This window comes from Neovison vison, chromosome 13, assembly GCF_020171115.1.
Source record: "Neovison vison isolate M4711 chromosome 13, ASM_NN_V1, whole genome shotgun sequence".
NCBI classification, from domain to species: Eukaryota; Metazoa; Chordata; class Mammalia; order Carnivora; family Mustelidae; genus Neogale; species Neogale vison.
Window position 1 is genome coordinate 29,426,541 of NC_058103.1, and position 22,964 is coordinate 29,449,504.

The 22,964-nt window shown below is 43.1% G+C and overlaps 1 protein-coding gene across 2 annotated transcripts in view; it reads right to left on the reverse strand.

Moving 5' to 3' along the window:
* Window positions 1-22,964, reverse strand: part of TTC7B (tetratricopeptide repeat domain 7B) — a 247,564-nt gene that overhangs the window by 188,080 nt on the left and 36,520 nt on the right. The gene's annotated exons all lie outside the window — the stretch shown is intronic.

A 22,964-nucleotide genomic window follows, 5' to 3' on the forward strand; every position in this document is an offset into this window, starting at 1 on the left:
CCACCAGCAGATTACAGTGGCAGGGGCGGGGAGGGGGGAGTTTCCAGTTTCTCCACATGCTGGCTGACGCTCATTGTTGTCTGTTTTACCATAGCCGTCCTGATGGGTGTGAAGTGGTATCTCATTGTGGTTTTGACAGGCATTTCCATAATGACTAATGATATTGTCCAACGTTTCATGTGCTTATTTGTTACCCAAGTATCTTTTTTGGTGAAATGTCTATTAAAATCTTGTATCCTTTTTTTTTTAAATCTTGTACCCATTTTTATTGGGTTGTTTTCTTATTACTGAGTTTTTAGAGTTCTTAATATACTGTGAATATAGGTTTTCTACCAGATAAGTGATTTACTAATATTTTCTCTCAGCTATAAAGTTTTTTTATTCTCTTAACATGTCTTCTGAAGAAGAGAAATCTTAAATTTTGATGAAGTCAAATTTGTCAATATTTCCTCCTCTAAATTGTGCTTTGGGTTTCATATCTAAGAAATCTTGGTCCAGCCTGAGGTTACAAAGATTTTTTTTTCTTATATGTTCTTGTAAAACTTTTATAGGGTTAGGTTTTACATTTAGGTCTATGATCCATTTTAAAACAATCTTTGTACATGTTGCAAGGTAGAGATCGGCATTTACTTCTTTACAGATAGATAGCCAAGTATGCTGGTACCACTTACCAAAGATTTGCCTTTGTACTTTTGTGAAAAATCAGATGGTACAGTCTTTCCTGGACTCTCTTTGTTGTGCCAATGAGCCATTTGTCTATATTTATGCCAACATCACCCTGTCTTGACTCCTGTAACTTTATAAATCTTGAAAGTAGTGTTAGTGTTCCAATTGTGTTCCCATTAATCAATTTTCTTGGCTAATCTTAGTCTTCTACATTTCCATATAAAATCTGCTTGTCTATATATATATTTTTAAGTTAGCTGGGATTTTGATTGGGAGAACTGGCATCTTAACCATACTGAGTTTTCCAACCCATGATCATCACAACATGTCTCTTCATTTATGTGGGTCTTTAACATCTTTTGACAATGATTTGTAGTTTTCAGTGTACATGCCTTGGGAACATTTTCTCAGATTTACCCTTAAGTATTTAGTATTTACTATGGTGTTGTAAATGGTATTGTTTCAATTTCAATTTCCTTTTGTTCATTGCTATAGATTTCTGGGCTGCCTGGGTGGCTCAGGAGGTTTAAGTGTCCGACTCTTGATTTTGGTTCAGGTCATGATTTCAGGGTTATGGTATCGAGCTTCACATCAGGCTCCTCACTCAGCAGGCAGTCTGCTGGAGATTCACCCTCTCCTTCTGCCCCTCCACCCCAAAGATAAATAAATAAATCCTTAAAAAAAAAACACACTAGATTCTTGAATATCGGTCTTGAATTCTGTAACCTTGCTAAATTTACTTGTGAGTTCTATCACCCATTTTTGTGGATTCCCTAGAATTTCTACACAAACCATCATGCTGTTTGCAAATACAGGCAGGGTTGCTTCATCCTTTCTAATCCGGATGCCTTTTATTTCCATGTATCACCTCATGTCTTATTACCCAAAAACCTCCAGCTGAATGTACTGGTGAGGGCAACATCCTTACCTCATTCCTATTTAGGGAGAAAGCACTCAGTCTTTCACCATTAGGTTTGATATTAACTGTCAGTGTTTCACAGTTGCCCTTTCTCAGGTTGAGGAAGAGCCCTTCTATACCAATTTGGCTATGAGTTTATATCAAGAATGGATGCTGGATTTTCTCAAATCCTTTTTCTTTGTCCATTGAGATTATCACATGCCTTTTTCTCTTTTAGTCTTTTAATCTGGTAAATTACACCGATTTTTCAAATATTAAAAACAAACTTTCTGTCCTGAGATAAACCCCATTGATTATGATGCATTATTCTTTTTAATATTGTCAGATTAGATTTGTTAAATTTTTCCTTAAAATGTTTTTCATCTATATGCATGAGTAATATTTGTCCATAGTTTTCCTGTAATGGTTTTGGTATTTGTGTAAATGCTAACTTTATAAAATGATTTGAGAACTATTCCCTCCTCTTCAATTTTCAGGAGGAGTTGGTGTGGAATTTTTATTTTTTTCTTATGTTTTTGGTAGAATTTACCAGGAAAGCCATCTGGACCTAGAGTTTTCTTTGTGGGAAGCTCTTTAACTATAAATTCAAGGTCTTTGATATAGGGTTGTTTGGATGATCTCTTTCTTCTTAAGTAAGTTTTGGTAGTTTATATTTTTTGAGTAGTTTGTCCATTTCTTCTCAGTTGTCAAATTTATTGACATAGTGGGTTTTTTTTTTATAATATTCCCTGCTCCCTTTAATATCTATAGAATCTCTAATGATGGCAACTGTCTTATTCCTGATTTAGGCAACTTGTGTTCTCTCTTTTTATCCTGAACAGTCTGGCTAATGGTTTATCAGTTTTATTGAAACTCTCATTTAAGATCTTTTGATTTCATTGATTTTGGTTTTCCAATTTTCCTCTATTATTTCCCTGTTTTCTGTTTCATTTATTTATGCTCTAATTTGTATTATTCCCTTTCTTCTGCATACACTGGATTTTATTTACTCTTCCTTTTCTAGTTTCTTAAGGTAGATACTAAAGTATAAATCCAAGACCTTTTTTCTTTCCTAATATAGGCAATTAATCAAAAATTCCTCCCTAGGGGTGTTTCGGTGGCTCAGTTGGTTAAGCTGCTGCCTTCGGCTCAGGTCATGATCCCAGAGTCCTGGGATCGAGTCCCACATGGGGCTACCTGCTCAGTGGGGATCCTGCTTCTCTCTCTGCCTCTGCCTGCCGCTCTGCCTGCTTGTGCTCTCTCTCTCTCTCTCTGACAAATAAATAAATAAAATCTTTTTTTTTTTTTAAAGATTTTATTTATCCATTTGACACAGAGAGATCACAAGTAGATGGAGAGGCGGGCAGAGAGAGAGAGAGAGAGGGAAGCAGGCTCCCTGCCGAGCAGAGAGCCCGATGCGGGACTCGATCCCAGGACCCTGAGACCATGACCTGAGCCGAAGGCAGCGGCTTAACCCACTGAGCCACCCGGCGCCCAAATAAATAAAATCTTAAAAAAAAAGAATTCCTCCCTAAGTACTGCTTTAGCAATATCCTACAAATATTGATATGTTGTTTTTATTTTCACTCGGTTCACAATACTAATTTAACTTTTGATTTCTTCTCTAGAAATGTATTATTTATTTATGATTTTTATTTCTCCTCTTTCATTCATGACCCCAAATAGCCAAAGGAATGTTGAAAAAGAAAACCAAAGCTAGAGGCATCACAATCTCAGACTTCAAGCTATATATCACAAAGCTGTCATCGTCAAGACAGTACGGCACTGGCACAAAAACGGACACACAGATCAATGGAACAGAACAGGAAACCCAAAAGTGGACCATCAGCTCTACGGTCAACTAATCTTCAACAAAGCAAGAAAGACTATCCAATGGAAAAAAAGTCTCATCCACAAATGGCGCTGGGAAAACTGGACAGCCCCATGCAGAGCCACATGCAGAAGAACAAAATTGGACCACTTTCTTATACCCTACACAAAAATAAACTCAAAATGCCTGAAAGACCTAAATGTAAATCAAGGATCAAAGACCTAAAACAGGAATCCATCAAAATTCTAGAAGAGAACACAGGCAGCAACCTCTTTGACCTCAACCACAGCAATTTCTTGCTAGACACGTCTTCAAAAGCAAAAGAAACAAAACAAAAATTAACTACTGGGACTTCATCAAGATAAAAAGCTTTTGCACAGCAAAGGAAAGTCAATAAAACTAAAAGGCAACCTATGAAATGGGAGAAGATATTTGCAAATGTCTTATCAGATAAAGGGCTAGTATCCAAGATCTATAAAGAACTCATCAAACTCAATACCCAAAAACCAAAACATCAAGGGGTACCTGGGTGGCTCGGTCAGTTAAGTGACTGCTTTCAGCTCAGATCATGATCGTAGGGTCCTGGGATTGAGCCCCATGTCAGGCTCCCAACTAAGTGGGGAGTCTGCTTCTCCCTCCCCTTCTCTCACTTGTGCTCTCTCTCTCTCTCTCTCAAATAAATAAAACCTTTTTTTAAAAAATCCATGAACAGAAGACATGAACAGACATTGCTCCAAAGAAGATACAAATGGTCAACAGACACATGAAAAAATAGCTCAGCATCACTCAGCATCAAAACCACAATGAGGTATCACCTCACACTGGTCAGAATGGCTAAAACTAACAAGTCCAGAAACAGCAGATGTTGGCAAGGATGTGGAAAGAGGGAAACTCTCCTACATTGTTGATGGGAACAAAAACTGGTACAGCCACTCTGGAAAACAGTATGGAGGTTCCTCAAAAAGTTAAACATAGAACTATCCTACAACTGCACTACTATCCAGCAACTGCACTACTAGGTATTTATCCAAAGGATACAAACATAGTGATTCGAAGGGGTACATGCACCCCAATGTCTATGGCAGTCATGTCCACAACAGCCAAAATATGGAAAGAGCCCAGCTGTCCACCGACAGATGTTGCATAAAGACAATAGTGGTATGCATACCATACACACCACATCTTCTCACACACACACGCACACACAACCACATGCAATGGAATATTACTCAGCTATCAAAAAGAATGAAATCTTGCCATTTGCAACAATGTGGATGGAACTAGAGGGTATTATGCTAAGTGAAATAAGTCAGTCAGAGAAAGACAAATACCATATTATTTCACTCATATGTTTAAGAAACAAAACAGATGAACATAGGGGAAGGGAAAAAGAAATAAAATAAGACTTAAAAAGGGAGGCAAACCATAAGAGACTCTTAACTATAGGGAAAAAACTGAGGGTCACTGGAGGGAAGGTGGGGGGAGATGGGGTAACTGGGTGACGGGCATTAAGGAGGGCACTTGATGGAATAAGCACTGGGGGTTCTACACAACTGATGAATCACTGAATTCTACCTCTGAAACTAATACAGTATATATTAATTAAATTGAATGGAAAATTTTAAAAAATTTTTTAAAGAAGTGTATTATTTAGTTTCGAAATACTTGGGCATTTTCCCAAGATCTTTCTATCCTTGATTCCTAAACTAATTCCATTATGGTCTGTGCAGAAAAAGGTGAAGCAGGCTTGGGATTTTCCAACTTTGCATGTTCCCAAGAAAGGACTGGCCCTTGTGCAGTTCTTGGGGAATACCCTGTAAGACCCTGGACCATCCCACCTCATAAAAAATCTCTTTGTGTATCTGGGGCCTTAGGCCATACTCGATAGTTATACTTGCAATGTGATTTATGGGTGAAGGCCTTGCGCCACACTGTATCAGTCTGACCCCTGGAGATGCTAAACACTGAATAATTAAGGTCTGTTCCACTGGGCACTCCCTAAGCACCTTTACATATTATAATCTGCAGCCTTTTGTTGTGATCAACAGAAACTGGTGAATAGTGCAGCTTTTCTGAATGCTGCAAGTCTTTGTAGTGAATCACTGACCTGAGGGTTGACAGAGGTAAGAGAATGCACTCAAACCCTTCTAATCTGTAAAACTTATTTCTGGCTCAGAATATAGTCAATCTTGGTAAATGTTCCATTACACTTGAAAAAAACATGTATTCTCTTGTTGGGTGGCGTGTCCTATAAATGTCAATTAGGTCAAACGGGTAGACTGTTTTGTTCCAGGGTCTTGTATCTTTATGGACCAATCAACTGTGGACTTGTTCCATCACGTATGGAAATGGGTATTGACGTCTCCAGGCAGAACTGTCAGTGGGTGCTTTACAGTTTAACTTATCGCGGTCAACAACTTCACAAATGCAGACTTCCGTTTCTCCCTTTCCAGACTTTATCCTCTCACTATATATGCATTTTACTTTCACACAGGTTATCAGTCCCATCCTATATAGTTATTATTTTTAAGAAAATGACTAATTATCTTTTAAAGACATCTAAATAATAAGGAAGAACACATATAGCAGCCATGGACACAGCTGTGACTTCCAACGCGCTTCCTTTCTTTGTATGGATTCGGACTTCCTTCCGATATCATATTCCTTCTATGTAAAGGGACTCCTTTAACCTGGACTTGCAGTCCAGCTAATGAATACTTTCAACTGCTGTATGTCTGAAAAAGGCCTTTCTCGGCCCTCATTTTTGACAGATATCTTCACTAACTATGGCAATCAGAGCTGATAGTTCACTCCCCACCCACCTGGTATGGAAAAGGTGTCACACCACTATATTCTCATATCCGTGGTTTCTGACAATAAATCCACCACCACCATTATGCTTGTTCATCTGCATGTGCTGTGTCTTTCTTTCTGGCTCCTGTTCAGATTTTCTTTTCATCACTGGTTGTGAGCAATTTGGATTTGAAGTGTTTTGATTCAGTTTTATGTTTCTTGTGCTTGGGCTCCACTGAACTTTCTCGATCTAAGGATTTATAATTTTCATAAAATTTGAAAAATGTTCAGCCATTATTTCTTCAAAAAAAATTTTATCTACCTCTCTCATTAGGGAGCCCCAATTATATGCATATTAGGCCATTTAAAGTTACCCCACAGCTCACTTATGCTCTCTCCACTTTTTGAAAAAGAATATTTTTCTCTGTTCATTATGAATGGCTTCTATTACTACGCCTTCAAGTTCACCAATTTCTTCAATGTCTAATCTGCCATTAACTACATCCAGGGTATTCTGCATCTCAGACACTGCAGTTTGCAATTCTAGAAACTTGACTTATGTCTATTTTTATCTTCCAAGTCTCTACTCAATTTTTAAACAGAAGGAATACAGTTCTAATACCTTTTTTAATGCCCCTCCAATCCTGGATGCTCAATATTCAATCCCTTCCTGTTTAGAGCCAAGTTTGTTTATGCAGTCGCAAAAAAAAATCACTAAGCAGCCTCTCTCCAGTGTGAACTCTGCTACAACCTCTTGAAATTTTCTTTGGAGGTGAATACAAGATAAACTGAATGAGTTCAATGGGATTATTAGTTGAGTTTATTTACATAAAGCACTCAATAAGGGTTTGCTATTATTATTGTTAAGATATTATTACTATCACAACAAATTGTCTTATACTCAAAAACCAAACCAAACCAAACCAAACCGAACAAATTCACCATTTGGCAGAACAGCGCTAAAACTACTCAGGGGCACACACTTGATTGGAGCTTCCTAGATGTGCTTTACGTGCTCACTTGTGCAAAATCGAAACCACCAGAAAACAACAAGAAGAGATAAATTGTTTCATAATCTGCCCTCTGCTTGCATGAGAAATAACCAAATAATGTGTAAGTCGATATCAGGAATTTAATATAGAGAAAAAATAATTCTCCAGAGTGTGTCCAAGGGCCAGGAAAAAAAAAAAAATGGGTCTATTCTTTGGCACTGGGTAACACTGCAGTCTGGTCCTGACTGCTAGTGCTCCCGAGGAGGACCACAGTGCTCAGGACCCGCCAGGCCCACTGACTCAAAGAAAAGCCAAATCTAGTTCAACACTTTTTGTCTACCTTCTGTATTTGGAGATCTGAAATATTTGAAATCCAGTCATCTAGGGCTGCAATCCATCGACAAGCACAGCTGGTAAGAACGCTCCAGCTAGTTACACAACTTAAGCCTCCACTATGAGGAGACACTGCTGTTCTTTCTGGGCCTGAGTTCTAATGAGGGAGATATATGGACACCCAAGGACTGGGGTGACAGATGGGTCCCCGGCAGGGGGTCCATTCTTAAGTAGGGGGCCCTTTATGGTGAACATTATTCCTTTCCTTCTCCCAAATGCTGTGATGTTCTTTCCATGTGTCACAGGCACATCCCAGAGCAATAGCAGAGTCTTGATTTACCACAGTGAATTCGTGGCTCGGCAGCTCGGTTCCAGAATATTTAGTTCTCTGTCAAAAGCTACTTACAGGACCTCTCGACTAGACTATAAATTTTCAAGTGTCTGGGATCGGATCAACACTGTCTGAGAAGTGAGTCCTGAGGTCATGGCCCAAACTGGCCCCCATTACAATGTCAGATGACATCCTGTCAGTTTGGAAAGCGATCATCAATAATGTTTTGAGTTCCTTTCTTTTTTCCAGAGAAATGCATGACCAAAAAACTGAAAAACAGACTTGACAAATAGCTGGTCTGACAGCAACACCCAATGCACATCTTGATAAGCTCGGCACCTCCAAGATCAAAGCTGCCTGCAGAGTGGCAATCAAGCGCTCGCTGCCCAGTCATTGCGGCCAGCTTCAGAGCATGGATGGCGACATCGGCGGACCAGGTGCTCTGACTGATAGAATGCTGGGTAGCCCCTGGCCCCCAAAACTATCTTCCTCCAGAGGAAGGGATTCCCACAGGCAGACTCACTTCTGAAAGATCCTGTCTAGGAAGGGTTTAACATATTTAAATAAATTCAGGATGAGAAAAGCCTGTAGCTCACACTTGACTGCTTTCGAAGCTCTTCCATGGACACTGGCCTATTTGGCCCTGTGTAATAGGCAACATTCTCTTTCCAATCTTGTGGAAAAAGAATGTCTCAGAAAAGTGAAGTGACAGGCTGAAGGTCTGTGGGAGGGCTAGAAGGACACGGGAAGAGGGCCCAGGAGCGGGGGCACATGTATCCTGCCCCAGGCAGTATCCTAAGATACCGTAACAAACACCAGTGGGAGGCAGGAGTCGTCTCATCTCTGAAAGGAAGCTCCGTTGTATTTCCCTGAGGGCTCGACATGGTTGGAGGTCTGGCTGAGGAAGTGGAAAACTGTACATCTCACCGCCAAAACCTGCAGAAGGGTAACCACCCTCCAATTCTTTCAGGACTGTCCAAATTTGAGAAGCCTCAGCGAGGAGCCGGATTGGGTACATAAGACTGAAGAGTTTCAACAGTGATAAAGGTTCCTGAATCGAGGCCTCCTCTGCACCCAGCGCTCTGCCTGGGGTTTGACAGGCCCCATAGCCACCCTGCCAGGAAGGTGTTAACAGCGCCTTACAGATAAGACTGAACTTCGGGCTCCACAGCTGGTAAATGATAAAGCCACGTTTCAACCCTACTCACAATCCCCAGTCTCACTGAGCTGCCGACAGCATATTCAGGGTCTGATAAGAGCAAGGACAATAAAAATGAGTTTCAAATTGGGAATGCACAGAAGTCAAGGTCCAGGGCCCAAAAGCAGTGATCTCTCCCACCCAGTGCTGCAGCTCTGAGGCTCACTGGCCCTCCCACTCCTTGTCCACATCAGGAAGGCTCAACTACTGGGAAACCAGCTTGAACGGTAGAACTTTGGAGCACTAACAGCCAAAACAAATATTTTGACTTTTTTAATCTCATTAAAATGAACAAGGAATTAATTTCGTATAAAGTTATGCAATGCGATAAAGTCTATAAAACATAATTACATGAACTATGTACTACAACATTAGGTATCGTTTCCTTATTTAGCTTTAACCGCATCTCTGGAAGCCAGACCCAGGACAGGTGCACTCTACTCTGATGGTTTGTTATAACATGACCCATGAGGGAGTTTATAACTGGAAGTACCAGAAAAACTTTATTTATAATACCCTGTCTCTGATCACCCAGCCCTGTGGTATAGACTTCAAAGATAGTAAGAATCTCCAGGGATCTCAATTTCCAAGGCTGAAAAGAAACTCGGGAAAAGAGACTGAAGATCTTCAAAGCAAAGTCCTGGCAAAGGCAGCCTCAGATTGCTGGTCCTGTGTTCTCACCTCTAGAATAGCCAGATTCCCACAGGTGTCACATGTATTCAACTCAGAAGGAGGACACACCACGGTACAGGGAATAGAGAGAAGAAACCAATGGAAACCACCAAATACTGGTGGGGTGGGGGATGGCCGGCCCAGAATTCCTATGAAGTTCCTGTCAATCCAGAGATTCTCTGATTTGTAGTGGTCTCTGACCTGGGAGACTCGTTTGGCCCCTTCTGGATGTTTTTGGAAATTCTTGTTTTCTTTCCAGAGTTAGCATCTTCTTAAGAAGATGTGCATGTACACACACATACACACACACACACCCCACTCATAAAAGATGCCAGATCTTGAATCGGACATTCACCTGCTAAAGCAGATGACCTTTCAAAGCCCCTTCCATAATTCTGTGAGCAAATGAGATGCTAATTCAATCTGAAATGCTCACTCAATGAGTCTGCAATTGAACTTAGGCTCATTAAGTCACTACTTAGTTACACCAGAATAGTAGTAACAACAGGTAGTGAGTACTAGCTACACATGAGATACTTCTGAGAGTTTGGTATAACTGACATGACCTTCAAAGAATGCTCTGAGAGAGGACTCACTATCATCCCATTCTAGAGAGGTCTCTGCGCTATTAAGTAACCCAGCCAAGATGATGCAACTGGTAAGTGGCAGAGTAGGATTCCAACCAGATACTCTTACTTGAGTTTTTGCTCTTAGCTTTTTCATTACACTGTCTCATGTCTCTGATTCACCTGTCTCCATATGTAAAGCAGCACTATGTAGAGGCTAAGAACATGGGCTCTGGAGCCAGACTCCTTGGTTTCCAACCCACAGCTGACTTTGTATGTAAAACTGTTATGCGCTTGCAAATAGAATCTTAAATAAATAAATAAATAAAATGGGATGCCTCGGTGGCTTAGTCGGTTAAGCACCTGCCTTCGGCTCAGGTCATGATCCCAGCGTCCTGGGATCGAGCCCCACATCCGGCTCCTTGTTCTGCAGGGGGCCTGCTTCTCCCTCTGCCTCTGCCTGCCACTCTGCCTGCCTGTACTCTCTCTATCTCTCTGACAAATAAATAAATAAATTCCTTAAGAAAAAACAAACTGTTATGTGCTTGGAACAGTACCCAACATACAGTACGCACCTGAAAAATAGTACCTACCAAGATTATTCTCGAGACCACTATAGTTGTTAGGTAATAGGAGGCTGGAAGGTCTCCAAGTGGGAACATTTTATTCACTTGCTATATTTCTATACATATTTTAAAAACAGTTTTACTGATACATTACACATATATTACAAAACTTAGTCTGTTTAAAAAACCACAAGTCAGTGGTGTTAGTATATTCACGTAGCTGTGGAACCGTCCCCACTAGCTAATAGAGGAACATTCTCATCACCCCTAAGAGAAATCCCATACCCATGCACAGTCAGTCCCCATTTCACCCTCTTCCCAGACCCTGGCAGTCACCAATCCACTTTCTGTCTCTATGGACTGGCCTGTTCTGAATATTCCATGTCAATGGAATATGACTATATAAGACCTTTTGTTTCTGGCTTCTTTCACTCAGCATGTTTTCAAGGTTCACTCAGCATGTTTTCAAGGTTCATAGCTCTTAAACCAAGTATCAGACTTCATTCTTTTTTTTAATTGAGGGAAAGTGCACATAACATAAAATTAGCCATTTTAAAAATATTTAATGGCATTTATTACATTCACAATATTATAGAACCACATCTCTATCTAGTTCCAAATACTCCATTCTTTTTATTGCTGAGTAATAGTCCATGGTACAGGTATAGCAAGTTTATTCCTCCATTCATCATTTGATGGCCATTTGGGTTGTTTGCATTTTCTGTAAATTATGAAAAATGGTGCTATTAATATTCACATATTGGTTTTCATATACACATATATTTTCTTGTAGCTCTTGTTCTAACATCCAGTCTTTGTTTTTTTAATTAAGTTTTTAATTTTAATTCCAGTGTAATTAACACAGTGTAATATTAGTTTCAGGTGTACATCACAGTGATTCAACAATTCCATATACTATTCAGGGCTCATCATAAGTGTGGGCATATGTTTTTAATTCTCTTGGATATATACCTAGAACAAAACTGATACAGGACATGGCATATTATTATAGTTATATAATATTAAAGTGTTGGATTACTTTCAATCTTTGTTCTAAAAAATCACATTACTATCTAACTGCCACACTGCTGGATAAAATATTAAGGATTGAAAAGACAAGGGCTTCTGGGTAGACAGACCCGGACTCAAACACCCTTGCTTTTCCATTTATTAGCTCGATGGCTTTGAGAAAGCTGCTCACTGTCTTAGAGTCTCTCTGTTTCCTCATCAAGTCAATGAGAATAGTAGCACTTACTACAATTACTATGAGGCTCAGCCCAGTGCCTGGCACACAGTGAAATAAGTACTTGATAAATGGTAACTATTATTACCAACCAAGACCCTTTCCTGGGGGCAATGACAAAGCTCGGCTTTTTTGAGAGGTGTGTGAAAAAGAAAGAAAAGCACTGAGAAGGAAATAATAATCATCCATATCCCCACCATTCAGAATGAAACGCAATTAACATTTTAGCATACACCCTCAACCTTAACCATTCATGATGCCATGTAAACTCTGGTCTCGGGTTTCCTAAGAGAAGCGGACTGACTCATCATCCTAGAAGATCCCTACAGTGCAAGTGAAGGCCCTGGGTGCCCCAACTACAGCAAGGAATGAGGGCTGCCAGTGAACAGATGTGCCTGTCCTTCCTTCATTTCCACAATTCTCACTGAGCACCCCGTGTGCAGTGCTCTGGTGCGAGCTGGGCTTCAGAAAACAGGCCCCGCTCCTCTCCCTGGAGAAACTCACCTCTAGTGCAATGGAGAAAGACATTTTCAAAACAATGTAAGAAGCGCAGTGACTCAGAGCACGTATCACAGAACTAAGAACAAGCACCTGAGTGGACCTTGGCCTCGGACTCCAGCCCCCAAACTTTTTTTGGTCCCTTTGAGTCTCTGCTTGCTTTCACAAGGAGAACCAATGAGGAGCCTATTAACACCACCAACATTAAATATGAATACGGGTCAGCGGCAGTAAAAGGGCTCTTACTCTTCTTACACCATCTAAATATAAACAGGAAGCTTTGACTAGCAACCTGAGATGAGTGGCTGCACAGCATGTGGCCTCCCACCAGTGGCAAAATGGTTACATCCAGCTGGGAGGAGGCCTGAGATCACCAGTGAGGCGGCTTATGCTGCACAACCCCTCCCCCCACCGCCAGGCCCTGGCCTCAAAGCTCCTCCCATTCTTGCACCCCTGCAGCCACTGGCAAAAGCAAGCACTCTGCAAGGACACCCCTGGCCGCACCTCTATTCCCTCCACCTTTCGATTTCTATGCAACTACTTTTTTCAGGGTACCCAAAGGGATCTAGAGGCTTCAAAAAAAAAAAAAAAAGAAAAAAAAGAAAAGAAAAGAATAGGAAGAAAGGAGAAAGCAGCTTCTCAAGGAAAAAAACTGGATCTCCTATCTTCTCTGCTCACTCTGCAGATGAGGAAACTGAAGCTCACAAGGGTTCCTGATCTGCCCAAGGTCACATGAGTGCTAGTACTGGCAGAGTCAGCCCAGAGCCCTGATCCCGCGAGCTAACTGCCAGAGCAGGGCCGCAGTGGTTGGACCACGGGCCCCGAAGGACCGGAAACTCCTTCTGCCAGGGAAGAGACACCATCAGCAGTTACCTGTCCGTGCTGGGCCTCCGGGATACCTAGAGGGTCCTCAGCAAAAACCTAATTCATGAAGGTCAGACCTAGATACTGTCACTCCAAGATCGGTACATTAATCTACCAAGCAATCTTCCAGGAAAATCATCCTTGGACTTCCACTGTCCTCATGACCGGGGGTTTTTCGGTCCGTGATAAAAGGGGGCCGTGTTAACTCCCGCGAAACCTCCACCAGCAGCCTAGAGACTGGCATGTCCTTTCCCTTTGCAAGTGATGCCTGCCCGGAAAGCTTCGGGCACCGAGGGCCACGGACGCCTGCGGGGAAGCAGCAGAGGCTGGGCGGGGTCAGCACCTGCCGGAGAAGTCCCGCTTCCAGAACCGGCCCGAGCTTAATAAAGAAGCCTGGCAAGCTCACCCCTCTCCTCTGACCCCTGGCCTAGCGCCGAATCTCACAGTGACCCCAGTTTCGGGGACTGCCTCGAGTCAGCCCGGGCGAGGGCAGCGGAGGCCGCTGCGAGAGGTGGGAGGCGGGAGGTGGCGAGCGGGGGCTCTGGGGCGGGCTTGGCGCATGCGCGACCCGGACGCCGGGCGAGGACGCGGCTCCCGCGCCCCCTGGCGGCAGCGGCCGGCTCGGCCTGGAAGCCCTGGAGTGGCTGCTGGCCGCAGTCCAGGTTGGTGTGGCCCATGACGGAGCCTTGAGCAGGTGGCCTCGCTCGAGGCCTTCTGTGGAATTCCGGTTCTGGAACGTGCTCACAGGACCAAAGAACTCCACTGCTTACATAGGAACCCGAGTGCTGTCTGTGTGTTCACGGAGATGGAATGGAAGTTCTCCAAGAGCTCCTGGGAGCAAACCATTGCACCCCTGGAACCCTGGGGTCCACGCGACCAGAGTCCGGCTTGGACAGAATCTGGAGGTCACCTGGGGGTTCCTACCGACACAATATGCCAGTCCCAGTCTAGGAAGCAAGCCCTTGACACCAAAGGAAGAAAACGGGCCAGGGGCTGGCACAGGGGACCCACCCCTCACTCCTCTTAAATGGGGAACCCTACCTGCTTCTGTCTAACAGGGTTGCTGTGAGGATGAAGGGTGTTAAGGGGTAAGGGCTTAGAATGGTGTGTAGAAGGAATATCTTTAATGCTGCAGATATTAGTAATAATTTGCTACTAGTATTCTAGAAGCTGGCACACAGTAGGAGCTCACCAAAGCCGAGAACCCCACCCTGTCTTTTGAGTTCTCTGTGTACCATTCAGGGCAGCTGCAAGCCTCTGCCTGGTTGCCGGGTCAAGGCCCTGCCCCAGCAGGCCCAGACCAGCAAGGCCCAGCCCCGGGATGGCTAGCCCCAGCCCACCACAGCTTCCCACTCTTCTGCACCAGTCCCGGCATGAGGGAGAGAGCGGGAAGAGCCAGCTCTGACACCCTCCTTCTCCACAGAACAGTCTGTGCTCTGCTCCCGCCCCCAGAGAGCTCTGAGCTTTCCAAATATGGATGCTTTTTTCATTCCCGAAGCATCAGGAACATTTGGGGGAAGAAAATGAACACCAGACATGGTCTGGAAATGATGGAAGCCAAGTGATGGGTGGTGGTGGAGGGAGCACTGTCTGAAGAGTCAGAAGTCGTAGTTTTTAAGATATTGAACAGGAGTATGAACTAGATGATCTTTTAAAGTGTGGCCAGCTTTGTATGCATCTAAGCCCCAGGAAGATCCCAGTAGTAAGGACCCAGATCCCAAGAGTGAAAAATACAGCAGCTAGCACACAATGCAGGGGAGAAAAACGGCATTAAGGACACCCAAAGAGTCACCGCTTTCAAAGTAAAGGAGCACGGGAGACGGACTCTCTAGAGCCCCACAACCTGCATTAAGTCCATAGACTGGGATGATCCAACCTGAAGGTGGACGTGGTAGGAGTTAGAGACAAGACTATTTTGTTTCATATCAGCGCCAAACCAAAATCTGTTTTTGTCTAAAATGGAGAGGATTTCAGTACACTGAAAACACTGCACTTTTGCTTAAGCAAGAGTGTGTTACTCGGGTAGAGTTTATCTTCCACAGTGCACCCTGGGGGTTGCTAGGGAAAAATGTTTAAAGACCCACCCCATCACAAGTAGGCCTCTGTGGCAAGCATGGTCCCTGGTGCAACTGTGGAGACACAAAACAAACAGTTTAGACATGGGACAGCCCCAGAGCCCAACCTTAAGTAGGCACTCGCTTATCTGCTAGTTTACTGAATTAATTAAACATACAATCTAGTTTGAGAGAGGCACATGACAGATATGAAGTAATTAAAAACCAAATGCCAAATTGCATGATACTAACTATAAATAAAGGTGGAAGAGGAAGGGGAGATTGAAATGGACAACGGAGCTGCAGAGGTTGTCACTGACACGTCACCCAGGGTGGACTCCTGTTAGGGAAAAGGAGGAGACCCCCGGCTGGAGGACAAAGACAAGCAGAGGTGGGGAGGGGGCCTGGGAGAGGTGAGGGCAGGTAGGCGGGCATCAGCAAGCAACCTGGGGCAGAGCATGGGTGGGACAAAGCAGGCTATGGGGACCCCCCCGGGCAAGACCAGGACATAGCCTTCAGAATCTGAAAAAATGCTCGGCCATGCCTAGACCTGCTTTGATTAGCAGGAGCACTCATCAAGAACCTGGGCTTCAATAAAAAGGGAAAAGATGACTTTGGGGGGAGGCAGAGGGCTCCACTCTTGATCTCCTGAGTGTGGAATTTTCCACAGTATATTAAACCTCAGACTGACTTGTCCTGACACTCAGGCCACTGTCGACTTACAGCTTTCCCTGCATTTTCACTTCAACCTCCTTAAGAGTATCAGTCTGCTACAAAGGTAAATACTGCTCCTGTATTTTAGGCCCCGTAGAGCCCAGGGAAAAGCTCTTTGTCATGTGTGTCCCTCCTCCCCTTCAGTAACCCCCCCACACACACCCCACACCCCCCACCCCCCCATCCGGCAAACCCAGGCCCTGCTGGTTGCTCTGCCTCTAGGGGAGCTCCCCTGGTACATTCTGGGGCCCCCAGCCCTCCGGGTTCACTTCTTGCCTTCCTCAGTCTCTGTGTTCTGAGCGAGCACCAGACGCTGCTGGGTTGTGACCAATCTATACTCAAATCAGTTCCTAAATCCTGACCAACAAACATATCGCCTAGCGACCAGACCAGCGTGCTGAGCCAAGTCCCTGGAATTAGACTGATTCCCGGCACAGCACCCCCTTGCGGTCACAGAGGTGTCACCACGTCGCCCTCCAATCCCGTATCTTCCCCCACCCTCCAAAGGAAGCTGGCTCCTCCTCCTATAATCCTTAACCTGGTTTAACACCATTCCCTGCCAGAGAGTGAAGCTAAAAATCTCAGTCATCTGGATTCCTCCCTCAACCTCCCTCCCACTGCAACTCCCCCAACACACACACACCATCTCCTTGGCCTGCTCCAATCCAGGTTTTTGCAATATCTATCAGGCTGCGGCCAGGACAAAAGTATCACTCCAGATCTTTCAAATAAAGGAGATTTAAGGGAATGAAACCAATGAGAAGCCAAACAGGAAAGTATCTCATCCCAGAATTCTAAAGCAGCAGGAGGCCACTAACTTTCCTAGGACTAGAAAGGACAAAGGGATGAGATGGGAGTTCCAAGAGCCCAGAAGCTGGGGCCACAGCCTGGGAGACACAACCCAGCAGAAGCTCCCTCCTGGGAGCCAAAACCCCAGGGGACTGCGGGGGGTGGGGGGAGGCAGGGATGAGTCTGTCAGAGGTGCTGCTGCTGGAGGCAGAGAGAGAGAGAGAGAGAGAAATATCCTGGCTGCTCTCTCCTCTTGCTCCTTAATTTCCTGCCAATGCTTCCTGTTGGCCAAACCCAGGCAGAAACCAGTTGACTAGGGCATCCTGGAAACAGCTTGCAGAAGTCAGGCCCCCTGCAACACAGAACAAGAGGGGAAGGGCCCAAAGCCAGTTCACCTCTCTTGTCTGTCTCCTTTCCTCTAATCTCTCATTCCTTCTAATTGGTTCTCCATTCTGTGCCAGAAAGATCATTCTGACTTATAAGCTTAAGTCATTCCTTCTGCTTAAAAGCTGGCTGGGGCTGGCAGTTTCCTGGCAGGGAAATCCAGGACTCCTCCACCGGGCTGACTTTGTCAATCACTTGCAAACACAGGAAGTGCTGCTTCCCTTGACAGCAACATGTACTGAGTTCACTGTAGGGCATGGGATGAACTGCTGCTCGAAGTATTACTGGGCGAGAAAACAGAGACCAGTCCTCAAAGTCATCCACTCGGACACCAGTAAGTAAATAGCTAAGCTTCATTCCTTTCTGGCCAGGGTTGTTTGCCACGATCCAGAGGCTTAGGGCTCCAGTGAAAAGATGCCACGTCCGAGAAAGTGGAGAGTAAGTAAAGGCTTCTCAAATCTATTAAAACAATAGAGTAACAAAAGATTCAATTGAGTAATCAAAAAACCTCCTAGAAAGAAAAGCGCAGGTTCAGAGGGCTTACTGGTGAATTCTACTAAATGTTTAAAGAATTAACACGATGCTTCCAAAGAGTAAAAAATGAGAAATACCTCAAAATTTACTCTGTAACCCCAGTGTTACCTTGATACCAAAACCAGACAAATGCATCACCAAAAAACTATACCAATATCCGTTCTAAAATTGAAGTAAAAATCCTCAACAAAATGTTAGTGCACCAAATCCTGCAACATATTTTTAAAAAAGAGTGTATACCATGACCAAGTGGGATTTACTCCAGGAATGCAAGGCTGATTTAACATATGAAAACCAATCAACATAATATACCATATTAGAAGGATAAGACACAAAAAATTATAAGATTATCTCATTAGAAAAAGCATTTGACAAAATCTAACATGCTTTCATGATAAACAACACTCAACAAACCGGACATAAAGGGAAACTTCTTCAATCTGATAAAGGGCATCTACGAAAAACACACCGCTATCATCATACTCAATGATGAGTTCCTATCTTAGAAGAAAGGAACCTTCCCCTATGTTAGAAGACATCTGTTCTGGTCATTTCTATTAAACATTGTAATGGAGCCTGTAGCCATTGCAACTAGGCAACAACAACAACAAAAAGGCATCAGATTGGAAAGGAAGAAGTAAAACTATACAATTTACAGGTGACATGATCTTGTATAGAGAAAACCCCAAGGAATCCACACACACAAAAATTATTAGAGCTAATAAGTAAAGTCAGAGGTTATAGAATAAGAAATCAATATATAAAAATCACTTGTATTTTTCTATACACCAGCAATGAACAATCTGAAAATGATATTAAGAAAATCATTCCATTTATGATAGCACCAAAAGAATAAAATACTTCGGAATAAATTTAACAAAAGGAATGCAAGACTTGCACACTGAAAAGTACAAAACATTTTTGAAAGAAATTAAAGAACACATTCTATGTTCATGAGTTGGAAGACTTAATATTGACAGGATGGCAATACTCCCCCAAAATGATCTATTGATTCAACAGAACCCTTATCAATTTCCCAGTAAAAAAAATTTTTCCCCCAATAATTGACCACTTGATCCTAAAATTTATGTGGAAATGTAAGGGACCCAGAAGAGCCAAAATAATTTTGAAACAGAATAAAAGTTGGAAGACTCACACTCCCCCACCTCAAAATTTAATACAAAGCTACTTTGTATTAAACTGTATAAAGACAGTATTGTTATTGGCATAAGGATAGACATATAGACAAATGGGCTAGAATTAAGAATCCAGAAATAAACCCTTACATTCATGTTCAGTTGATTTCCACAAAGACACCAAGACAATTCAATGAGGAGGAAAACATTCTTTTCAATAAAAGCTGCTGTGATTACTGGATATCCACATGCAAAAGAGTCAAGTTGGAACCTTACCTCACACCATATAGAAAAATTAATTCGAAGTAGATTATAGAGCTAAACGTAAGAGTTAAAACTTTAAAACTCTTAGAAGAAAGCATAGGAGTAAATCTTTGTGAACTCAATTAGGCAGCAACAATACTAACAGCACAAAAGCAACCAAAGAAGAAGGAGGAGGAGGAAGTGGGGGAGGGGGGGAGGGAAGGAGGGGGAAGAAAAACTGAACTTAATCAAAATTTAAAACATTTGTGTTTCCAAGGCTACCATCAAGAAAATGAAAATACAGCCCACAGAATTGCAGCAAATATTTTAAAACTAAATATCCACAAATCACACATCTCTAAACCATGTCTCCTATACCCGTATCTAGCATATATAAAGAAATATTACAAGTCAATAATAAAAAGACAAATAACCCAACTTAAAACTGGGCACAAGAGCTGATTACACATTTCTCCAGAGAAGATACACAAATGGCCCATAAGCACATGAACTTTTGCTCAACATCATTAGTCACAGGGAGACACAAATCAAACCCACAATGAGATACCCACTTCACACCCACTAGGATGGCTAGAATCAACAGGGCAGATAAGAAAGTGCTGACAAGCTGTGAAGCAACTGGAAGCTTTAGAGCAGGGCAACCACTTAGGAAAAACAGTTGTGGCTCCTCAAAACATTAAGCCTAGAGTAGTCCTAGAGTAGTCACATGACCCAGCCATTGCACTTCCAAGTGTATGTCCAAGAGAAATGAAAATATACACGCACCGCAAACGTTATACACAGATGTTCACAGCAGCATTACTGATAACAGCCCAGATGTGGAAACAATCCCATGTCCATCAACTGATGCATATGGATTAATAAGAATGTGCAAAATGTGGGCCATCCATACAATGGAATAGTATCTGTCAAAAAAGGAACGAAGCATGCATTCGTGCTACAACACATTTGAACCCTGAAAACATACTAAGTGAAAGAAACCAGACACAAAACATCACATATTATGTGATTCTGTTTATATAAAATGCCTAGAATAGGCAAATCTACAGAGACACAAAGTAGACCAGTGGTTGACTAGGGCTGAAGGGACGTGAATTAGGTAATTGAAAGTGACCACTGATGAGTACAAGTTTCTTCTGGGGGTGATGAAAACATTCTAAAATTGACTATGGTGATCACTGCACAACTCTTAATATACTGAAAACCACTTAACTGTATATGTCAAAAGGTTGTTTTTCATGGTATCTGAATTACATCTCAATAAATCTTTAAGAGTTATAGACCGTATTTGTAATATGAAAAACTGAATCAGACATTCCATAAGCAACTGTTCAAAATATCCATAAGGCACATCATGGTGCAGTCACTAAAAACTTTTTTCAAAAATATTTAATGACATGGAAAAATAATTGTACACACACATATACACATATGGTGAAAAACAGACTGTAAAATAATATATGGCATGAGCCTAATAGTGTATAAAATATTGTATAAGTATACATCTTTATATCTTTAAATATTTTATATATTATATAAGTATATATCCTTCTCTGTTTTATATATTTATATATAACTTCAACAGTGGTTCACTAGCTCAAGTGGTCATATGGTGACTGATTTTATTTTCTGCTTTATATTTTTCCTTATTTTCCAAATAGTCTACACTCAACACACAGCCAAGGAATCAAAGTTCACTTTCAGATCAAAGGGATTCTATTCAGTGTCAGCCAGAAGGAGAGGCAGCTGGTCCCACACCCTGTGGGCAGGAAAGCACAAAGGTACAGCCGTGCCGCAGAGCAGTCTGGAAATACTTCTTTTTTGACCCAGAAACTCCACTTCTGGAAATCTCTCCTAGGGAAATCATTAAGGACAAGCACAGAGACCAGGCTGAGAGGGAGTTCGTCACAGCTTTACTTATAACTGTAAAAAGCTGAAAACAACCTCCTTGTCCAAAAATAGAAGCTTTTTAGTTAAATATATTATAGCTTATCCATATAATGAAATGCTGTACAGCTGCTAAAAGTGTTTATGATCTATAGCGAAGTGGAAAAAGCAGGTCATGAAGCAGTGTATGTGGTATAATCTCATTTTTATAAAAAAAAAATCACTCATGATAATTATAGAGATCTAAAAGTAAATGCACTAAAATGTTAACAGAATTTTGGCTCTGGGTAGACCAGGTGACGGATATTTTTATGTTCTTTTTGACCGGTCTGTATTTCTGATTTTTATATAATGCACACATATGTTGTCTCTATCAAGAACAATAAGATAAAATTATAGGGGAAGGGGCACTCGATCAACCCCAGTGAAAGCTAGAAGCCCTGCTGTCTGCCCAAGGAAAGGAGTATTCTAGACAGGATTGGTGGGGGAGGCCGAAGGGACAGTGAGACCATCACAGCCATCGGCTGCTCCCAAATGCAGGTGTGCATGAGGACGGACTACACAAATCCCCTGCTGCTGAGCTCAGATTTATAGATTTCAAAGCACTTTCCCATTTTGTCTTATTCAGCTTTCTTAGTACTCTCATCTGAGCATTATCCCCATTTGGCAGATAAGAAAAGCGAGACTTAGAGACTTAGATCAAATGGCTTAAGATCACAGAGCGGAAACAAGGGCTCACAGCTTATCTGACACCAGACCCTTGTCAACAGCACCCCCACTCCAAATGAGCGTTTGTGCTCAGCTGAAAGGCAGGTCAACAAAGCAGACAGAGCAGAGATTCGGAGGCCACAGGCCTTGATGTGAGTCCCTCCTCACCTCGAAGTTCAGCCTCTCAGCTCCTCCCAGGGAACGCTAATCGCTACGCATGGGGCAGTTGCCAGAATGAGGCGCCGTCCTCATACAGGTCAATCCGCAAGCACCACACGTGGCTCTGGGCAGGGCGGGATCTACGCTAACCCCCTGGAACCTCGACCTTGGGGTGGCCGAGCCCAGAGATGGCCATCACTGTTAGAAAGACTTCAGTCCAGGCCTAAGGCTGGACTTGGTACAGTTCTCACTGCCCAGCTCTGGCGCCATCCCCAAGCCAGAACAGGGAAGCCTTTCCGCCCGCCCCACGGGCCCTCCAGCCCTGGAGACTACTCTTCTCTAAAAGGCCCTATCCCTTCAGCACGGACCCACCTGATGAGGTCTGGTCTCGAGGAATCACCAGTCCAGTCCACGGACGGTCACCAGGCTCCTCCCCAACCATCCCTTCTCCTTCTCCCCTGGAAGGACCGCCTCCAAGGAGAAGGGCACACAGGGTCCTGGGCGGCTTTGACGAGAGGGCTCCTATTCAGAAGAGCTGAGTTGTGGACATCTGTCATGGACCCTCCCTCTGATTCTCTTGGTGGGACCACGCCCCTGCATCACAGCCTTCAGGCCACACAGAAGCCAATCCTGGGGCACGAGGCTGGCCACTGGAGCTAGATCACAGGTGAGAATGTGATCCACCAAGGCCACTGAGACACAGTGAGGAGGTGGCCCAGGTTAAGAGAATCAAGGATCTGGGGCTGCTCCTGCCAGCCGCGTGGAGCCTGAAAGGGGAACTGACACGGATTATAGCAGGCCGAGGAATGGGGAGAAAGAACCCACCTTTGAGCCCTGAATCCAGCTGCCACTGAAGTCAGACTAGGTGGGGTTTTCTTTCACCA